Source organism: Enhydra lutris, unplaced genomic scaffold (assembly GCF_002288905.1).
Source record: "Enhydra lutris kenyoni isolate GAN:26980312 unplaced genomic scaffold, ASM228890v2 scaffoldscaffold55, whole genome shotgun sequence".
Lineage (NCBI taxonomy): Eukaryota > Metazoa > Chordata > Mammalia > Carnivora > Mustelidae > Enhydra > Enhydra lutris.
Window position 1 is genome coordinate 9,146,249 of NW_019154139.1, and position 19,881 is coordinate 9,166,129.

Here is a 19,881-nt window from a genome sequence, read left to right on the forward strand (position 1 = left end):
GGGAGGCCATCTAGGTCTGGGTTGGTGACATCATCTTGTCTTACCAGCACAGCTCCTAGTGGCCCAGGATGACTGCTTGAACTCCAGCTATTTCGTCTGAGTTCTGCCAGCAGGAAGGAGAGAGGAAGGGAGGAAGATACACTTCTCTTACTCTTTTTTTTTTTTTAATTAAAGATTTACTTGCATGCAATCTTCCCTTTTTAAGGAGACTTCCAGAAGTTCCACCTGATGTTTCTCCTTACATCTCATTGACTATAATCTAGCTGAAGGGAGGTAAAGAAACCAGACTTTGGACCAAGCTACAGGGGCCCACCTACAGTTTCCATCACTAAAGAAGGATTGAGATGTGGATACTAGGAGGTTGTGAACTGTCAGTGCCACAAAAGGGAGTGGGAGGGACCAGGCAGTTTTTTGAAGAAGAGTCTGGAAGGATTCAGGATTTGGAGCCCAACCCACTCCGTTCTAATCCCAACCCCATATACTTTCACCTCTGTGACCTTGAACAAGCCATTTGAGTCTCAGGGTCCTCTGTAGAACAGATTAAGTGAGGTGCCTTTGAAAGACCTGTCCTGTGGTAAGCGCTGATGTTCATTACATTCAAATTAAAATTTTTTATTTAAAGATAATAAACGCATCCTGAGTGCCTCCTGTATGGCAGACACTTGCCAGATGCTTTTTCATCATAGTTATTTCTCCCTCCAACATGGTCTTACAATCATCCCTAATTTCATAAAACAGGAAACTCCAGTTCAGCGAGTCACCTAACAGGTAGATTTTGGGATTCGAATCCAGGCCCCACGACTCTGTGATGTTGTGATTGAATGAGAAATATACATCTGGTCTTCATCTCTGGTTCTTGGCTTCCAAATCCTTGAGTGATGGGTCCCACCAGCATCTTTTGTTATAATATTTGGTCACCCTCCTAGCTTCTGGAAGGGCTTTGGAACTTTTCTGGTTTATGGACGTGATAGGTGCATCTTCTGTTATTCACTGGAAGCCCATTCAGCCGTCCTGGAGTTTATGAGATGACCAGTGGCTGGAAGGCCCTGGGTAATTTCAGGTGGGGGGGCCATTGCCAGAGTTTCCAGTCACAGGATTAGCCAGTCCCGCCCCCACTTCTTGGGGGTGGGGTTTGGGATTGGGTCGATCGCTAATGGCCAATGATTTAAGCTGCCATCCCTATGTCACAGAACCTCCACAAAACCCTGACCAAGGGGGTTTGGAGAGCTTCTGGGGTGCTGAAGGCATCCACATGCTGGGATGGTCGCACCTGCCACACTCCATATGCCCAGAAGCTCTTGCGCTCTGTGGATTCTTCCAGATCCCCCCCGTGTACCTATTCATCTGGCAGTCCATTTGTGTCTTTGGTAACAGCCTTTTTTTTTTTTTTTTCTTTTTAAAGATTTTATTTATTTATTTGGCAGAGATCACATATTAGGCAGAGAGGCAGGCAGAGAGAGAGAGACACACACACATGGGAAGCAGGCTCCCTGCTGAGCAGAGAGCCCGATGCGGATGCGGGGCTCGATCCCAAGACCCTGAGATCATGACCTGAGCTGAAGGCAGAGGCTTAACCCACTGAGCCACCCAGGCGCCACTGGTAACAGCCTTTTTAATAAATCAGCAAAGTAGCTCTTTCCCTGAGTTTTGTGCCTGATTTATAGTCAAATCGGACAGAAGCAGGGGTGGCCTGGGGCCCCACCACCTATGACAGGCTTCTGAAGCAGGGAGCAGTCTCATGGGACTCAGCCCTTAACCTGGGGGTTCTGGTGCTCTCTCGGGCGCTCACTGTCAGAATGGAGTGAATCACAGGGCCCCCAGCTGGTATCCTCGGAGAATGAACGAAGAGTTGCATTTGTGGTCACAAGTCTTCAGCTGTCGTAGATAAGAACCCCCTGGTGGTAGACTCCAAAGCCTTTCTGGCAACCCTGTGAGGTACGCAGACCCTCCGACGCCCTTCACCGCCCAGCCTGGTCTAACTGCTTGAAGACCCCCAGACACCCCCGTGGTTCCCTGCCTCCCCATCTTTGCAGCTCCTTTCCCACGTGAGTACCAGGCAAACTTCTCTTCATGGCTCCTATCAAATCAGAGTTCTTCCCGGAACCTGTTGTTTTTGTTTGTCTGTTTTGTTTTTTATTTATTTGACAGAGAGAACAAGAGAGGGAACACAAGCAGGGGGAGCAGGAGAGGGAGAAGCAGGCTCCCTGCTGAGCAGAGAACCCAATGTGGGACTCGATCCCAGGGCCTTGGGATCATGACCTGAGCCAAAGGCAGATGCTTAACAACTGAGCCACCCAGGTGCCCCTGGAACCTGTTTTTGTGGTTTTTTAAAAATCCACACCCCAAGAATTACTCCCTCAGTCAGTACTGATCATTTAAAATCATGCTGCTTGTTGGGACGCCTGAGTGGCTCAGTGGGTTAAAGCCTCTGCCTTCAGCTCAGGTCATGATCCCAGGGTCTTGGGATCGAGCCCCACATCGGGCTCTCTGCTCCGCAGGGAGTCTGCTTCCTCCTCTCTCTCTCTGCCTACTTGTGATCTCTGTCAAATAAATAAATAAAATCTTTAAAAAATAAAAAAAATAAAATCATGCTGCTTGTTTGCCGAGACCTTCCCGAGGGCAGGAACCGTGGCAGTTCAGCTCTTGGTCTCCTCACAGGCTCCAGAGAAACTTCTCAACGGATGTGTGTAGCATCTAACTGGTTCAAGAGGCAGAGCTGAAGAGATCACATTGGTCGACAAGGCAGCTGGGAACAGGCCATCTGTCCCCAGGTACCCAAGTGACTTCAGGGGGAGCTGGGACTAGGACTTGGGGCTTCTGCTCCCCACCCCAAGTCCTCTTTCCACACCTGACCGCCTCTGTAATGTACCATGGTGGGTCCTCCTTCCAAAGTTCCTCTGGTCTGGTTTCCCAGGTGATGGAGTTTTGGAATGCTGGTTTATTAGAGGGGTCCAGAGCTGATGGCCGAGAAAGAATTCTTGAGATGTCTTTGATGCAAAAGTGTTCTTAAAGCACAGGGGCAGGACCCCTGGGCAGAAAGAGCCGCACTGGGGTCCTAAGAATGGTTGATAATATACTTCCAAGTGGGGAGGTAGTTAGGGATAGTATAAGTCTCTAAGGAACTTGGAAGCAAGGTTTCCAGGACCTAGAGGGGCTAGCTGTTGTTTTTAAAAGGTCATTTATGGGGCACCTGGGTGGCTCAGTGGGTTAAAGCCTCTGCCTTCGGCTCAGGTCATGATCCCAGGGTCCTGGGATTGAGCCCTGCATCGGGCTCTCTGCTCAGCAGGGAGCCTGTTTCCCCCCCTTCTCTCTGCCTACTTGTGATCTCTGTCTGTCAAATAAATAAATAAAATCTTTAAAAAATATATAAATAAAAAAAATAAAAAGGTCATTTACTACCGTCTAGAAAAACCTTACTCATGAAACCCTTCACATGTTTATCAGGGGGCCATATACTTGGAGGATGACTGATAATGTCTATTTTGGGGGGTGGGTAGAGAGAAAGGAAGTTTCCAAAGGGATTTTTACAGGATCCTAGAGGTTGGGCTAATGTCGAGCTAAGGTAGCCTTTTGCCTCCAGCAAAGGATTCACATGGAGGCAGCTTAGCTCCTGGAGGAAGGTCACTCTGCTTGTCCCAAGTACTTGTCAGCGGGCTGCAAAGGAAATTTAATTTTTCCTATATCCCTTTTGCCTTTGTTCTCCACATCAGTGAGACAGGGAAATCTGCTGTGGACAGTTCCCCTTCTCCTCTGGGGACAGCATGCCCGGGCACCGGGTTGTGACGTGGGTCCTGTTTTCCCCAGGACAGCCCTCTGGTTCATACTGGGGTTTGCGGTCAATCCCAGACAAGCCAGAGGAACAAAGATCCCACAGCTGCTGACCTTGAAAACCACTTAAACAGCCAGGCAGAGCTCCAGGCCCTCTCACCGGAGCCCGCATGGAAGGGCTGTCTGGCAGGGACCGGGGTCCCAACACACTGTGAACCATACACATGGCCCAGAATGTCAGATCACTCTGTGCCCCTGCCCGGGACCCTTCTAAAGCCCAGACCGCAGAGGAAAACACGGTTGTGCAGCACGGAAGTGGAGAGGGCTGGGGACTGAAGGTCCGACCAGGTCGGGTTGTCTTTTTCTGCCCTCCAGCCAGCTCCCTGCCAAGTCGGCAGTTTCCATTGGTCCCTTGTGCGGCTTCTCTGTGGCTGCCGGGACCCTGGTTCACAGATAGCAGCTTGGAAAGATGACCCTAAGGATGCTGAAGAACCATCCGCATGCCCATCTTCCTTTTCACCTTCTCCCTTCTGGCTGGGAACCCAGGCTGGTGAACCCCGGCTGCCGAAGGAGAGCGCAGAGACAACCTGGCATCGGGCTCTTTGCCTTTCTGGATTTTTCCTGGTGCAAGCATTTTGCCTTGTGGCTGTGTGGTCTTCCCATGGATCATCTTAATGGAGGTGTCCTAGTCCTTTGGCTGCACACACGCTCATTTCCAAATGTTCACTAATAAGCTTGTTTCCACTGGGGGCCATTACAAAGAGCTCTGCAACAGTCATTTTTGGGTTTAAAAACTATTGAATTTCTTAGAGAAGCACAATGAAGCCTATAAGGGGGAGGAGAATGATTTGCTTTATTTTAGCAAAGAGAAGAAAGGAATCAGGAGAGCAGGGACCAGAGGGACAGATCTATGTCACCTGGGCTGATGGGCATACAAGGTTTCTTGGTGCTGCTCTCTCCCTTTTCTGTATAGGTTTGCTATCTCTCACAATAAAAATTTTCAGATGGAAACACGGTCCCTGTCCTCAGCTCACAGTCCTGTGGGAGGAACACACAAGAAACCAGGATCTAGCAGAGTGGTGACAAATGCCGGGATGGGCTAGGGGACCCAGATGAGGGCTGCTTACCTCAGCCTTAGGAAATCAGGGAGGGCTTCCTGGGAGAAGTGACCATTGGTGCCTGAAAGATGTGGAGGAGGTGGTCCCATGACACTGAAAGTTAGGGTGTTCCAGGCAAAGGTCCTGTCAGGAGCAAAGAGTCGGGAGAGAAAGAAAGTGACCCAGATAACGCCTGGTGCGTTGGTCCATCTGGCCAGAGTGTCGGTGAGGTCGAGCCAGAGCTAGAGCAGAGGGTGGGGGCTGGCCCCGGGGCAGTGTGTGAACCTCAGTAGGAGTCCGGGTGGTCTCCAGGTGCCGGGCAGCTGGAGGAGCGTGCGATCACATTGGGATCTGAGGACTTCTGCTCCTCCCAGATGCAGGACAGGTTGTGGGTGGTGGAAAGAGACGAGAGCGTCCTCATGTTTGCCGCTTTTTGCTTCTCCTGAATTGCTCCACTGAGATCACTTCCAGAACGCTCACCCCCAACATCGCACCGTCGATTTCTTGGCTGTTTTTGGTTTACCTCTTCCAAGAGGCCGTGACCTCTTTGCAAGCAGAGGCTAGTTCTTTTGTTTTGTTTAAAGATTTTATTTATTTATTTGACAGACAGAGATCACAAGCAGGCAGAGAGGCAGGCAGAGAGAGAGGGGGAAGCAGGCTCCCTGCTGAGCAAAGAGCCCAATGTGGGGCTCGATCCCAGGACCCTGAGATCATGACCTGAGCCAAGGCAGAGGCTAACCCACCACACAGGCGCCCCACAGAGGCTAGGTCTTACTCATCTCCATAACCCCAGCGTTTAGTGCATACAGCAGGCACTGAATAAATGCTTGTGAATGAGCGAACTTCCACTGAGCAACTACCAAGTGCCAGGCACTACTCTCAGCGCTTCACGCATATTCCTTTGTGTGCAGGATCTTCATGACCACGCTCCTGGGATGTGTTACTGATGAATTTCTCGAACCTAGGTGAGGTTCGGTGGGCTGAGGTCCGGAGCCGATGACCAAGAAAGAATTCTTGAGACATCTTTGGTGCAAAATGGTGGTTTATTAAAGCACGGGGACAGGACCTGTGGGCAGGAAGAACTGCTGCCCCGGGTTGTGAGGGATGGCAGGTTATGTACCTTGCTGTTGGGGGAAGGGGAGGGCAAGGGAGGTTTCAATGGAACTTTCATATGCTAAAGAGGGCCTACAAGGTGCCGGGATACGGGAGGCCTACCGGAGGCCTTGCCCGTGTGGCTTGATCAATGTTGTCTTTAGGCCAGCCATTAACATCAAGATAGTTGGGAGATTCTTGGTGGGATGTCACAGTCCTGCTATCAAGCCTCTTTATTAGTGAGATTTAGGTTTAGAAGAGATTTAATTATATTTACAGTCCCTTCTACCTCAGCCTCCTCCAGTTTTGTTTATGGTGGGGAGGGAGATGTTAGGGCTTGAGGAACTGAGTTATTTGCCTCTGGAAATTGTGCTATTGATAAGGTAACTTCTTTGTTTGTAGATCTCTAGGACATTTGTAAACCAAGGGAGACAGTGTCTTGCAGGATGTGATCTCTGCAAGTTAACTATTTGTTTCTCGTTTATGGCAGTCAGGGGTGCCTGAGGAATGTCACACACATTACCGAGGGGAGCGGGTGCAGAGGGGGTGCAAGGTGCCTGCTTTGTCTTCAGCAAGCCTCCTGCTCCTCATCATTACTGTTACTCCGGGTTAGTTCTGGTCCTCCGAGAAGCAGGATTTGAGGGGAAAAGGAGGGAGAGTAAGGAAGGCAGGTCTGACTCCTGTGGGAAGGTTAGGTATGCAGATTCTCAGACAGCAGATAATACTGTCCTAGGAAAGTGTTGGCTGGGCAGCCGGAAAGTGGTCCAGCCAAAGTCACTGGTTGAGGGAGTGCTGTGCCCCGTGGGAACTGGCCCTTTATGCAGGCTCTGGCAGGGGCAGCCCGCTCCTGCAATCTTGGCAGAAACACCAGAGCAGAACTGGAAGAGCAGCAGCTGGAGCCTTCTCTCAAGGGTGTGCACAGGTCCCATTTTACAGGCATGAAAACTGAGGCCTGAGAGGTAAGGTCACTTGCCCACGGTCACACAGATAGGAAGGAATTGAGTTCCTTTGCTTCAGAGAACATCTTTGTGACCCCCTACTCCATAGCAGTGCTATTACACACTGAATTTGTGTCCCTCAAATTCATGTGTGGAGGTCCTAACCCTCAGTGCCTTGGAACATGACCTTATTTGGAAATAGGGTCACTGCAGAGGTAATTAGCTGAGATGAGATTGCCCGGGAGTAAAGCGGGTCCGTAATCTACTATGACAGTGTCCTCATGGAAAGGGGAAGTTTGCGCCCAGAGCCGCAGGGAGAGAATGTCATGTGAACCTGACAGAGGGAGGGGTGATGTGCCTATAGGCGGAGGACTGCCAGAGACGGCCAGCAGCCTGCCAGGCTGGGAGACAGCCGGGGACAGGTCCTCCCTCACACCCTGGGAAGAAACCGACCCTGCTGACGCCTTAAACTTGGGCTTTTGGTCTCCGGGACTGGGAAGCGACACATTTCTATTGTTTCCGTGCACTACCCTCCACCCTGCTATGGCAATCCTGCTGACCCAACACAGTGGGAACACCTTTTGTGGCAGCTAGTTATGCAAAGACACGCGAGGTGGATTCCTGGAATGTTCTCCAGCCTCCACCCCAGCAGCATGAACAAGGATGAGATCCTTCCCAGTCTTAGTTCTGGCTCCCAACCTTGGTCGCTGTGCTCCCGGCTGATACAGTATCTTAGGAAAATCCATTCTAGCTTATCTCCCGAGGCTCAGCCCCTCTGGAGGATGTCGGTGCAGGGTATGGCTCTGGCCAGCCATCCCCAGGCCTAGCTGTGGCCACCCATACCTGCCCTGAGGCTCCATCTGTGAAGGCCCCTGGCTTCCGTGCCAAGGGAAGCAGGTTCTTCAGAAGCCAGCCCAGGGCCATCTGCCAGGCAGGCTGTTTCCCCACTTGGTAGCTCCTCGAGGATCCTTTATTTCCAGGCACTCCAGACCCCAGTTCCTCTAGGTTCCCCACTGCCCACCCTAGGTTTCAGGAGCCCAGAGAAGGAGGAGTTTGCTGGAAGATGGTTAAGAGCTGACAAAAAAGGCAAAAGGTGTCTTTCCTGAGTACCCAGAGGGCTGTGGACAAAGAAAGATTAGAATCAATTTCTGCTGGAACACGGCTAGCTAGCTGTTGTCACTCCAGTCGGCCATTCATTCAACAGAAACTTCTCATCTCGTACCTACCATGGGTCTGCCCATTACAGAGGGCATTTACACAGTGTGATCGAGTGCACAAACTCTGGACACAGAGGGACCTGGTTCAAGTTCCAGCTTAGCCACTTACAGTGTGGCCTTAGATGAGTTGCTTAACTTCTCTGAGCTTCCTCTGCCTCATTGGTTATATGTAAGTAATTTTCCCATCACCTTCACAGGATTTAAAAAAAAAAAGTTATTTATTTGAGAGAAAGAGAGCAGAGAGAGACAGCATACAGAGTGGTGGGGAGGGGCAGAGGAAGAGGGAGAAGCAGACTCCCTGAGGAGGGAGCCCGACTGGGGGGCTTGATCCCAGGGCCCCAGGAACATGACCCAAGCCAACAGCAGACACTTAACACACCTTTGCAGGATGGGTAGGAAGATAGAATTGCTTTAAGTAAAGGGTTTGGCGTACACCCAAGTATAGAAGTCCCAGAGGAGAATAGGGTGGAGTCCCTGCCCTTAAGAATCATTTGCATGGGGGCACCTGGGTGGCTCAGTGGGTTGAGCCTCTGCCTTTGGCTCAGGTCATGATCTCAGGGTCCTGGGATGGAGCCCTGCATCGGGCTCTCTGCTCACCCCCCTCTCACGCCTGCCTCTCTGCCTACTTGTGATCTCTCTTTCTGTGTCAAATAAGTAAAATTAACAAAAAAAAAAAAGTGGTGAGTTTTATTGTGTGTAAATTATACTTCAAGAAAACTGATTGAGAAAATTTTTAAAAAGCTTTTAATGTGGTTTTATATCTTATAAAAATAATACATATTTAGGGGCGCCAGGGTGGCTCAGTCGGTTAAGCCTCTGCATTTGGATCAGTTCACGATCCCAGGGTCCTGGGATGAAGCCCTGCATTGGGTCTTGGAATCAGTCCTGAGATCCAGCCCCACACTGGAGGACCCCCGGCTCAGTGGGGAGCCTGGTTTTCCCTCTGCCCCTGCCCTTACTTGTGCACTTGCGCTCTCTCAAATAAATAAATAAAATCCTTAAAAAATAAAAATAATACATATTTAATGCAGAAAATGAAAAAACAAGAGCAGAGAAAAAATATTAAGTCACTGTATTCCAAGACCACTTAGATATAACTACTATTAAAAATTTGGTGGGACATCTGGGTGGCTCAGTCATTAAGCATCTGCTTTTGGTTCAAGTCATGATCCCAGGGTCCTGGGATGGAGCCCTGCATTGGGCTCCTTGCTCAGCGGTGAGTCAGCTTCTCCCTCTGCCTCTGCAGCTCCCCCTGCTTGTGCTCTCTGTCTCTCTCTGACAAATAAATAAAATCTTAAAAAAACCCAATTAGGTAAATATCCTCTCTGAGACTTTCATATATATATACACAAATATATATATACATACACATATATATATACACAGACACACGTATATTTCATGCTTTTACAAAAATTAGATCTCACTGTACATATTATTTTATAACCTGCTTTTCCCACTGAATATTATAATTTGAATGTTTTATTTCATTGTTCTTCTACAATAAAGTTTTTATTTCCCTCATGGTGTCCTGTTGTAAAGACACAACCAAGTTTAATTAACCAATTCCCCTTGTGTGATGCCTCTGCCTGTTCTTTCCTGTTTCTCAGGAGTATACTCAAGGTTGCGTCATGCGCCATAGACCAGAATTTCTTAACCTTCTCTATTTTTTAAAATATTTTGTTTATTTATTTGACAGAGATCACAAGTAGGCAGAGAGGCGGTGGGGGTGGTGGGCGGGGGGGAAGCAGGCTCCCTGCCAAGCAGAGAGCCTGATGTGGGGCTTGATCCCAGGACCCTGAGATCATGATCTGAGCTGAAGGCAGAGGCTTAACCCACTGAGCCACCCAGGCACCCTACAAATAAATAATCTTTTTTTTTTTTTTTAAGATTTTATTTATTTATTTGACAGAGAGAGATCACAAGCAGGCAGAGAGAGGAGGAAGCAGGCTCCCTGCTGAGCGGAGAGCCCGATGCGGGGCTCGATCCCAGGACCCTGAGATCATGACCTGAGCCGAAGGCAGCGGCTTAACCCACTGAGCCACCCAGGCGCCCCTAAATAAATAATCTTTTTAAAAAATGCATAAAATAATATACCAATGCTTACAAAGGAAACTAATAATAGTGAAACATTTACCAAAAAATATTTTTTAATCTGTGCTTCGGTGATCCAAAGGTGTGAGACATGTGGAGCGGAGCTACCCAACAGAGCTGGAAGCCTACAGCGAGAAGCTGAGCAGCCCAGTCCCACCAGACGGCAATCAGCTGAACCCCACCGACAGGTGTGTGGCCATTTTTTGAACCTACTGAGTTTTGGAATCAGGCCTTACACCGCAAGGCTCTCTGATACACTGGGGGGAAGTAGCCTTCCTATGGAAAGCATCACCTAAGCTTACAGTTAAACCTGGAGTGGAAATGGCAAATAAGCGTATGAACACACCCTCCACATCCTGAGTCATTAGGGAACAGCAAGTTGAACAACGAGATACTACTACGCACTTATTAGAAGAGCTAAAAATCCAAAACACCGACGACACCAAATACCCACGAGGATGTCGAGCAACAGGAATTTTCCCTCACCGCTGCTGGGAATGCAAAACAGTACAGACACTTCGGAAGTTTCGTGGCTTCTCACACAGCTAAACATAGTCTTGCCGTATGGTCCAGCAGTTGCTCTCCTTCGTATTTATCCAAATGAGTTGAAAAGGACATCCACCCAAAAACCTGCACACAGATATTTATGGAAGCTTTATTTAGAATCGCTCAAACAGAAGCAGCCACGATGCCCTTCCTCCGGCAGGTATGTGGATAGAGGACTGCTACATGCAGACAATGTAAAGTTATCTAGATACAGAGAAAGGAGCTATCAAGCCATGAAACTGACATGGAGGAAATGTACACGCCTTACTGCTAAGTAAAAAAGTCAATAGAAAAGGCTACATATGATTCCCACTATACAACATTCTCGAAAAGGCGAAACTAGAGACAGTGAAACAAATCAGTGGTTTGGGGGGTTCAGGAAGACACAGGGGGGATGAGTAGGTGAAACACAGGGGGTGTGTATGGCAGAGGGCATTCTATGTATGATACTGGAAAGGTGGACGCCCCACGCTGTGCCTTTTTCAAAACCCATACAATGTGCAACATAAAGAGTGTTAATTGATGTTAGTTGATGTTAACTAATTAACTGATGTTAATTGATGTGGGAAACAAAGGCAAAAGAAAAATTAAATTTCCTCACTATCTACAGCCTACTGATATGACCTTGAAGCAGACAGAGTGACCTTTTTCTAGGAACTCAGCTACCTGGATGTTAATACTTTGCAAAGGGCAAAGGCAATCTTAGCCCGGCTGCCAGGATCCTCTACTTTAACATATAAAAATTCCTTTGGAAACTTCCTTTAATCTAAACTCTCAAGATAAAGGTTGGCAGGGGCGCCTGGGTGGCTCAGTGGGTTAAAGCCTCTGCCTTCCGCTCAGGTTATGATCTCAGGGCCCTGGGATTGAGCCCCGCAGCATCGGGCTCTCTGCTCAGCAGGGAGCCTGCTTCCTCCTCTCTCTCTGCCTGCCTCTGTGTCTACTTCTGATCCCCCTCTCTGTAAAATAAATAAATAAATAAATAAATAAACAAACTGAAGGTCGCTGCTCCAAATTCTGGAGTCTTCACTGGGCCACCCTGGTGTGTCTCTTTTCTTCTCCATCACCCGCCTCAATGCAGGGACCCCACAAGTGTGGAAACCCTTGACGGAGTCCCTGTTGCTTGGAGCTAGACCTCCGCAGTGCCCCCACTCTAGGTGGAGGAGACATCCTGCTTCAGCTTCTGCTCCCGAATCTTCGGATCTTCCATGGTGGGAATACTCATTCTCTCCGGGGATAGCCCCCACCCTCCTCATGGGGCCTGGGCAGGCCACACCATCACAAAATAGGGCTACATATCCCCAGGTCAGACTGGGGCACCATCTGCAGTCGGCCAGCCCAGACCAGTGGTTCAGGAAAGGATGACCTGCCCAGCTCAGCCATCCTCCTATTTGCAGATGGTCGGACTGCGCTTGTGCACGCACACACGATTTTCCCCTGGATAGAGTGGAAAATCCAGATTAAAAAAAAGAAGTCTCTTAACTAACAGACCCAGGTTACATAACTAAACAGAATCCTTGTCTTAGTCTAAAGCAGCCAGCTCGGGGCTTCCCCAAGGGCAGCCAGCAGTTTCTGCTTCACAGCTGCCTGACCAAGAGGGTCCACGGAGCTGATCCTTCAAGAACAATCTAGAACAAAGGAAAGGTCTTCCTCACAAAATCTGTTTATATTGTTATAAAGTTTATTTAAGTCATCTCTACACCCAACGTGGGGCTCGAACTCACAACCCTGAGATCAAGAGTCGCATGCTCTACTGAGTCAGCCAGGCACCCCTGTTTATAACCTTGATTTATTTTTTACGATTTGTTGATTTATTTTGGGGAGGAGGGGCAGAGGGGAAGAATCCCAAGCAGACTCCCTGCCAAGGACAGATTTCCCACCCCACAGGGCTTGATCCCATGACCCTGAGATGGATCACAACCTGAGCCAAAATCAAGAGTTGGACATGGAACCAACTGAGCCACCCAGGCGCCCCCATAACCTTGAAAATGGCAGGTTCTCTGGGGCGCCTGGGTGGCTCAGTGGGTTAAGCCGCTGCCTTCGGCTCAGGTCATGATCTCAGGGTCTGGGATCGAGTCCCGCATCGGGCTCTCTGCTCGGCAGGGAGCCTGCTTCCCTCTCTCTCTCTCTCTCTCTGCCTGCCTCTCTGTCTACTGGTGATCTCTCTCTGTCAAAAAAAAAAAAAAAAAAAATCTTTAAAAAAAAAAAAAAAAAAAAGAAAATGGCAGGTTCTAGTGAAGTAGTTTTTTGGATATTGTTGTGTTGGTGAGGTTGGTGGGGTCCGGGGCCAACAGCGAGGAAAGAATTCTTGAGACGTCTTTGATGCAGAAGAGTAGTTTTATGAAAGCAAGGGGCAGGACGGAGGGCTGCCTGCTGCTCCTAGCTGCCCCAGGATTGTGAGCAGGACCTGATTCTATACCTCAGGGGGTGGGAGAAGTAAAGAAAAGGGGAGGTCCAAGAGGACTTTCATATGCTAAAGAAGATGGGGGTGGGGGGGCGGGGGGGGGGCTCCTGGATGAATGTTAGAATCTGCCTATCTCAAGTATTTGCCAATTGGCGGCAGGTTGTAGAGACGCTTAATTTTATGTGTTTCCTACTGCCTTTGTTTCTCACCCCACTAGCATCAGCATTTTTTTAAAACATTTTATTTATTTATTTGAGAGAGAGAGAGACAGTGAGAGAGAGAATGAGCGAGGAGAAGGTCAGAGGGAGAAGCAGACTCCCCATGGAGCTGGGAGCCTGATGCGGGACTCGATCCCGGGACTCCAGGATCATGACCTGAGCCAAAGGCAGTCGCTTAACCAACTGAGCCACCAGGCGCCCTAGCATCAGCATTTTTAAGACCCATTCTCCCGTGGCACCCATGATAGAATAATCTTATTAAAGCGAGTATTTGATAATTTGGTAGATTACAAATGGCACCGTAATTCGATTTAATTTGTGTTTCTATGATTACGCAGAAAATGGAAATTTTTTGTGCATTTTATTTCTTATTATGTGAATTGTCTGTTTAGATCATGAACCTATTTCTGTTAATGTGTTGGAAACACTTTTCCCAGTTTTTTATTTTCGTTTCAATTTTATTTTTTGACATTCTAAACATTTAAATTTTGTCTAATGAAATCTCTCCATGTTTTCCTTTATGGTCTCTGTCTTCTGTGTTGTGTTGAGAAAGAGCTACCTGACCCCGAATGGAAGTAAATAATCACTTAACTGCTGTCATGTTTAGTCCATTTGGGGTTAAATGCAGTGGAAGGGATCCAATCTGGTTATTTCCATACATGTTGCCAATTTCCCAAGAAGGCCTTTCATTGATTAATCTCTTCTTTCCCCACACTGCTTTGAAATGCTGCCTTTATTAGTTTTGTGACCTTTATGCACCAGTTTCTTTGTTCTTGAAATCCCTGCTGTCCAGAGATGCGACAACGATTAAATGAAGTCACATTTTCAAAGCCTGTAGCATGGGAACACAGAATCCGCTCCAAACACGCTGGTTCTCTGCCCTTCTCCTTCTCCAGACCGTTACTCCCTCCTCATGCCATATGCTTCTACGGTTTGACCTTGGGATTCTGGGAATGGTTCCAGCCACACAGAAGGTGCTTACTCAGGCCTCACTGTTTGGCCCCCAAACTTCTCTTTGGCCTGTTAGTGCCTCAGCCAAGGTGACCTTGCTCAGGAGGGCTGGGTGGGTGAGGATGGTAGTTATCCAGTGCTGAGGACTTGGTGGGGGTGGAGGGGGAGTCAGGGGAAACTTCACAGGAAAGGTGACCTTGGAGCTGGGTTCAGTGGGGGAGAGAAATTGGGCAGGTGGAGAAGGGAGAAAGGGCATCCCAGGCCAAAGGAATAGATCAAAGCAAGAGTGGGAGGGAGCCCTGGTAGAAATCAAGAGGGGCAGGAGGCTGGACCAAATCAGGGAGGGTGTTGTCTGTGCACGGGAAAGGGTAGGGATTCATTGAAGTGGGAGAGTCCCGTGATCACACATGTATTTTAGGAAGATGAGCCCAGGCCAGATGGCAGGTGGGGAGCCCTAGGGGGCTGCTGAGATAAGGCAGATAAGATCGGTGGCAGCCAGGACCAGGGTGGTGGCCTCAAGGATAAAAGGAAATGGGCAGTTTTCAAAAACATCTAATTAACTAAAAAGAGAAGGACTGGCAATGGGTTGGAGGTGGAAAGGGTGTGAAGGAGAACCCCAGGTTCCCGGCTTGGGCAACTGTGTTGGTGGTGAAGGATTTACTGAGATGGGAGCACTAGAAGGGGAGCTTGTTTGGGCTCGGGGTTGGGGAGGACAAGAAATCCACTGAAAGGGTTGGGGCTAGAGAAGACACAGAAAAATTTGATGTCTGCAAAACTCAGTGTATTCTTGTAGGCATTCCAGGCATCTGTTCCGGAAGGGCGGAACCAAGGAGGTGGCAGAGGGATGGTGGGAAGGGGATGGTTTGAAAAATATTTAGGAAGTTGAGTCAATGGGATCTGGCAGATGCTTTGATTTTTTTAAGAGAGGGACAAAGCTTGGCTATTACGACCAGGGAGGGGAACCAGGCCTGAAAGTGCCTGTCTTTGGAATAGTGAGCACAGGGAAAGGAGGAGGTTTGGTGGGAAGATGCATTCATTAAGGCAACAATTCGCAATTAAGCACCTACTCTATGCCAGGCACTGTATTTAGGACAGAGCAAGGACAAAATCTCTGCTCTCCTGAGACTGAAATCCCATGAGGAGAGCTAGACAATGAAGAAACACACAAACATATGTCAAGCAGTAAAAAGTGTTATGGAGGAAAATAAAGTGGGTGGGTGGGGTCTGCAATTAAAAATATATATATATATTTTTTTAAAGATTTTTATTTATTTATTTATTTGACAGAGAGAGATCACAAGTAGGCAGGGAGGCAGGCAGAGAGAGAGGAAGGGAAGCAGGCTCCCTGCTGAGCAGAGAGCCCCATGCGGGGCTCAATCCCAGGACCCCGGGATCATGACCCGAGCCGAAGGCAGAGGCTTAACCCACTGAGCCACCCAGGCGCCCCCAAAAATATTTTTATTTTATTTTTAAGTAAGCTCTATAACCAGCGTGGGGCTGGAATTCATGACCCTGAGGTCAAGAGTCACACACTCTACTGAGTCTGCCAGGTGCCCTGGTCCACAGTTTTTCAAAGACATGACCAGGGATGGTCTCATTGACAAGGTGTCATATAGACAGAGACTTGGAGGGGCAAGCACATTCTAGGCAGAGGAAAGAGCATGTGCAAAGGCCCTGAGGCAAAAATAGGGTCTGAGGAAGACTGAGGAGGCCAGTGTGGTAGAGCAAGGGGAGGAGTGGCAGATGATGGGATAGGAGGGGTAGCAGAGGTAGGTCCTGTGGGGCCTTGCAGGCCCTTGTAAAGACTTCAGCTTTTATGCTAAGAAAGCCAGAATGGCTTTTGAGAGTTTTGAGCAGAAGAGGATCCTAAATGGCTTGTATTTTTTATTCATTTATTTATTTATTTATTTATTTATTTTAAAGATTTTATTTATTTGACAGAGATCACAAGTAGGCAGAGAGGCAGGCAGAGAGAGAGGGAAGCAGGCTCCCTGCTGAGCACAGAGCCAAACGCGGGGCTCGACCTCAGGACCCTCAGATCATGACCTGAGCCAAAGGAAGAGGCTCCAACCCACTGAGCCACCCAGGCGCCCCTGTAAATAGCTTGTATTTTAGAGGCTTAGTGAGTAAGAATTCCTTGGTCACTTCCTAGCTGGGTGGTGACCTCGGATGAGTTATTTAATTTCTCTGTGCCTCAGTTTCATAATCTGTAAAATGGGGATAATAACAGTAATCACTTTGTATGGTTATTACGAGGATTAAATATAGTTAATATAAAGGAAGCCCTCAGAACAGTGTCTGGCACATTCTAAGCTCCATAGACTGGGAGCAACAATTACCATAATGATCATTAAGGCTGTTGGTGTTGAGAACAGACTGGAGGGGACCACAGTGGAAGCAGGGACACTATCTGGGCAGCTCCTGCAGTGGTCCAGAGCCCTAGGAGAATGGTGAGGGTGGCTTGGACCAGAATGGTTATGGTGGAAGTGGAGAGAAGTAGTCAGAATGAAGAAGAGTTGATAGCATCTGCCAGCGGATCACACATGAAATATGAGAGAAAGGGGAACCAGAATGGCTCCAAGGATTTTTGCCCTGAGCACATGGAAGCTGAAGTTGCCATTTACTGAGTTGGGGAGCAACACCAGGAGTCTGGCTTTGAGGGCGATGAACAGGAGACATAGACCAGATATCTCAAGGTAAAGGCGGCATTGGATAAGCAAGTGGCCCAAGCTGGGGGGTGTTTGCTTGGGAGCGATCAGTATACAGTGGCTATTTCAAGCCGTGGGACCAGATGGGCTTACCAAGGAAGCAAGTATGGATGGAGAAGAGGGCCAAGGGTGAGCCTGGGAGTCTGCCATGCTAACAGCAAGGGCTCGACCCATGCCACCACCCAGCTGATGTGAGTTTTGAAAATCCTGCAAATTTTTGAAAAAGCTTGAGGAAAAGCTTTTTGGTTTTGTCAGCAATCTCTCAAATGTTCGAAGTAGCATTTTCTAGGACACAGAATTGGGACAGGCTTGGGAAGACAGCAGAGATGGGTAAGCACGGAGGAAGACGGGTGGGTGACCAAAGTTGAAGCCTTTGCTGATCCAGAGACATTCTGAGTGGGGGTGATTTTTGTGTAAAACTGGCTTTAAGGATATGGGAATTATCGACACAACCATACACTGGTATAAAAATCATTTAACAAAAGGCAGTGGCTAAGGACATGGATTTTTAAAAAACGATTGATTTATTTGAGAGAGAGAGAGAGAGAGAGTGGGGGTGGGGGGTAGGCAGAGGCAGAGGGTGAGAGAAAGAGAGAGAGAGAGAATCTCAAGCAGACCCCCTCCCCACCCTGAGCACGGAGCCTGATGCAGGGCTCCATCACATGACCCTGAGATCATGACCTGAGCTGAAATCAAGAGTCAGATGCTTAACTGACTGAGCTGCCCAGGTGCCCCAAGAGCATGGATTTTGAAGGCGGATGAACTATGGCTCTTCAGGCTCTGCCCAGTGTGACCTTGGCTCTGCCACTTCTCTGGCCCAGCTCCTCATCTCTAAAATGGGCTCTGCTTCGTGTCTCTGTCACAGGCATTGAAAGACGTGAAATAGATTTGCTAAGTGCCTAGCATAGCTCTGGACACACACACACACACACACACACACACACACACACACACACACTCTTTTCTTCTCTACTACCGCTAGCACCAACACTTCTGACACCAACATGTGGATTTTTTCTCACATTGATCCACTCTCTGACACCAGCTGGCCGTCTTGTAGTTAGTTCAGTTCTGACCTGATCTTGCTAGAATTAGTGTCAGATCTCAGAAGTTAAGAGCTCAGTCCCAAGACTGCCCTCACTTTAGATGTTAATGGCAAGTCCCAGCCCCCTCTACTTCAGATCTGCTGGCTATAGAAATCAGGGGTTGCCGTGATTCCCTCCTGAATAAGTCCATAATTTGCTAGAAGGGCTCGCAAAACTCCGGAAAATGCTTTGCTTTCTATTACTTATTTGCTATTAAAGGATAAAACTCAGGAAGAGCCAGATAAAGGAGCTGAACAGAGCAAGGACCTGGAGGGGCGGGGCGTGAAGAGCTTCCCTGCTCTTTCTGGGGGCACCATCTTCCCAGAACCTTGATGTGTTTACCAGTCTAGAAGCTCTCGGAATCCCTTTGGTTAGGGTTTTATATGGAGACAGGCTTGATTCAATCATTGGCCATTGGTGACTGAGCTCAATCTCCAGCCCCTCTCCTCTACCCGAAGGTCAGGGGTGGGGGCTGAAATGTCCAGCCCCCATCCCAAGGCTGGTTTCCTTAGCAACCCCTCTCATTCTTAGGGATTTTCCAAAAGTTACCTCATTACCATACATGCAGGTGTGACTGTAAGGGGCTTGTTATGAACAACACAAAGTGAACCTCTTAACCCTATCATTCAGAAATTCCAAGGATTTTCGCAGCTCTGTGCCGGGAACTAGAACTGGGTGATTAAATTTATTATAATTATAGCCACTATGACAGGCCCACAGTTAAGTGTTGCTATCTAATTGACAAGGAGACTAAAAGGAGAAAAAAACGATTCAGGTGGTTCAGTTGATGAAGGGTCTGCCTTTGGCTCAGGTCTTGATCTCAGGGGATCAAGCACCTCATTGGGCTCCCTGATCAGTGGAAAGCCTGCTTCTCCCTCTGCCCCCCTGCTCATGCACTCTCTCTCTCTCTCTCTCTCTCTCAAATAAATAAATAAAATCTTAAAAACAAGGGGTGCCTGGGTGGAACAGCGGGTTATAGCCTCTGCCTTCGGCTCAGGTCATGGTCTCAGGGTCCTGGGATCAAGTCCTGCATTGGGCTCTCTGCTTGGCGGGGGGCCTGCTCCCCTCACCCCCGCCCCCCGCCTCTCTGCCTACTTGTGATCTCTGTCAAATAAATACATACAATCTTAAAAAAAAAATAAAAACAACAACAACAGGATAGAATGAAGGAGCAGTAGAGAGGGAACTGGAATCAGTATTCTGGGCAAGGCTGAGCTCATTAGGTGTATGACCTGTGCAGTTACAGAGGCCTCCCAGCTCAGAATGAACCGGTTCTTGGTTTAACACTCTGCTCTCCCCATCTTGAAATTCGTAATGATTTGCTTCTTGAACCTGTGTTTTGTAAAGGAAGTCCAACGGGACAGGGACGCATGTGTGTGAAGATACACCAGGTGGTGGGGAGCCGGCCCTGGCCAGCAAGTCTGGCGGGCTGTGGGCAGCATGGGTGCTGTGCCAGTTGGCCTGGCCACCCAGCGTGCACCCACATGGCGGGGCAGTCTGGGATCCGGGCCCAGATTGGCAGCAGCGGAATATGGCTGCAGTCCACCCAAGCCAGGGTGAGAGAAGGGACCCCGCCCCCCCCCCCCCCACCACCACGGAAGAGCCCGTCCAGAAGATCTACAGAAACAGAAGCTCTGCAGCCTGAGTATGGGACGGGACCTGTGTGCACTTGGGCAGTGAATTGTCGGTAAACTATCACAAAACCAAAGCCTACAGATGGACATGGCAATAAAGTGTATCCAGGAGTTGTCAATTCTTCAGAGTCT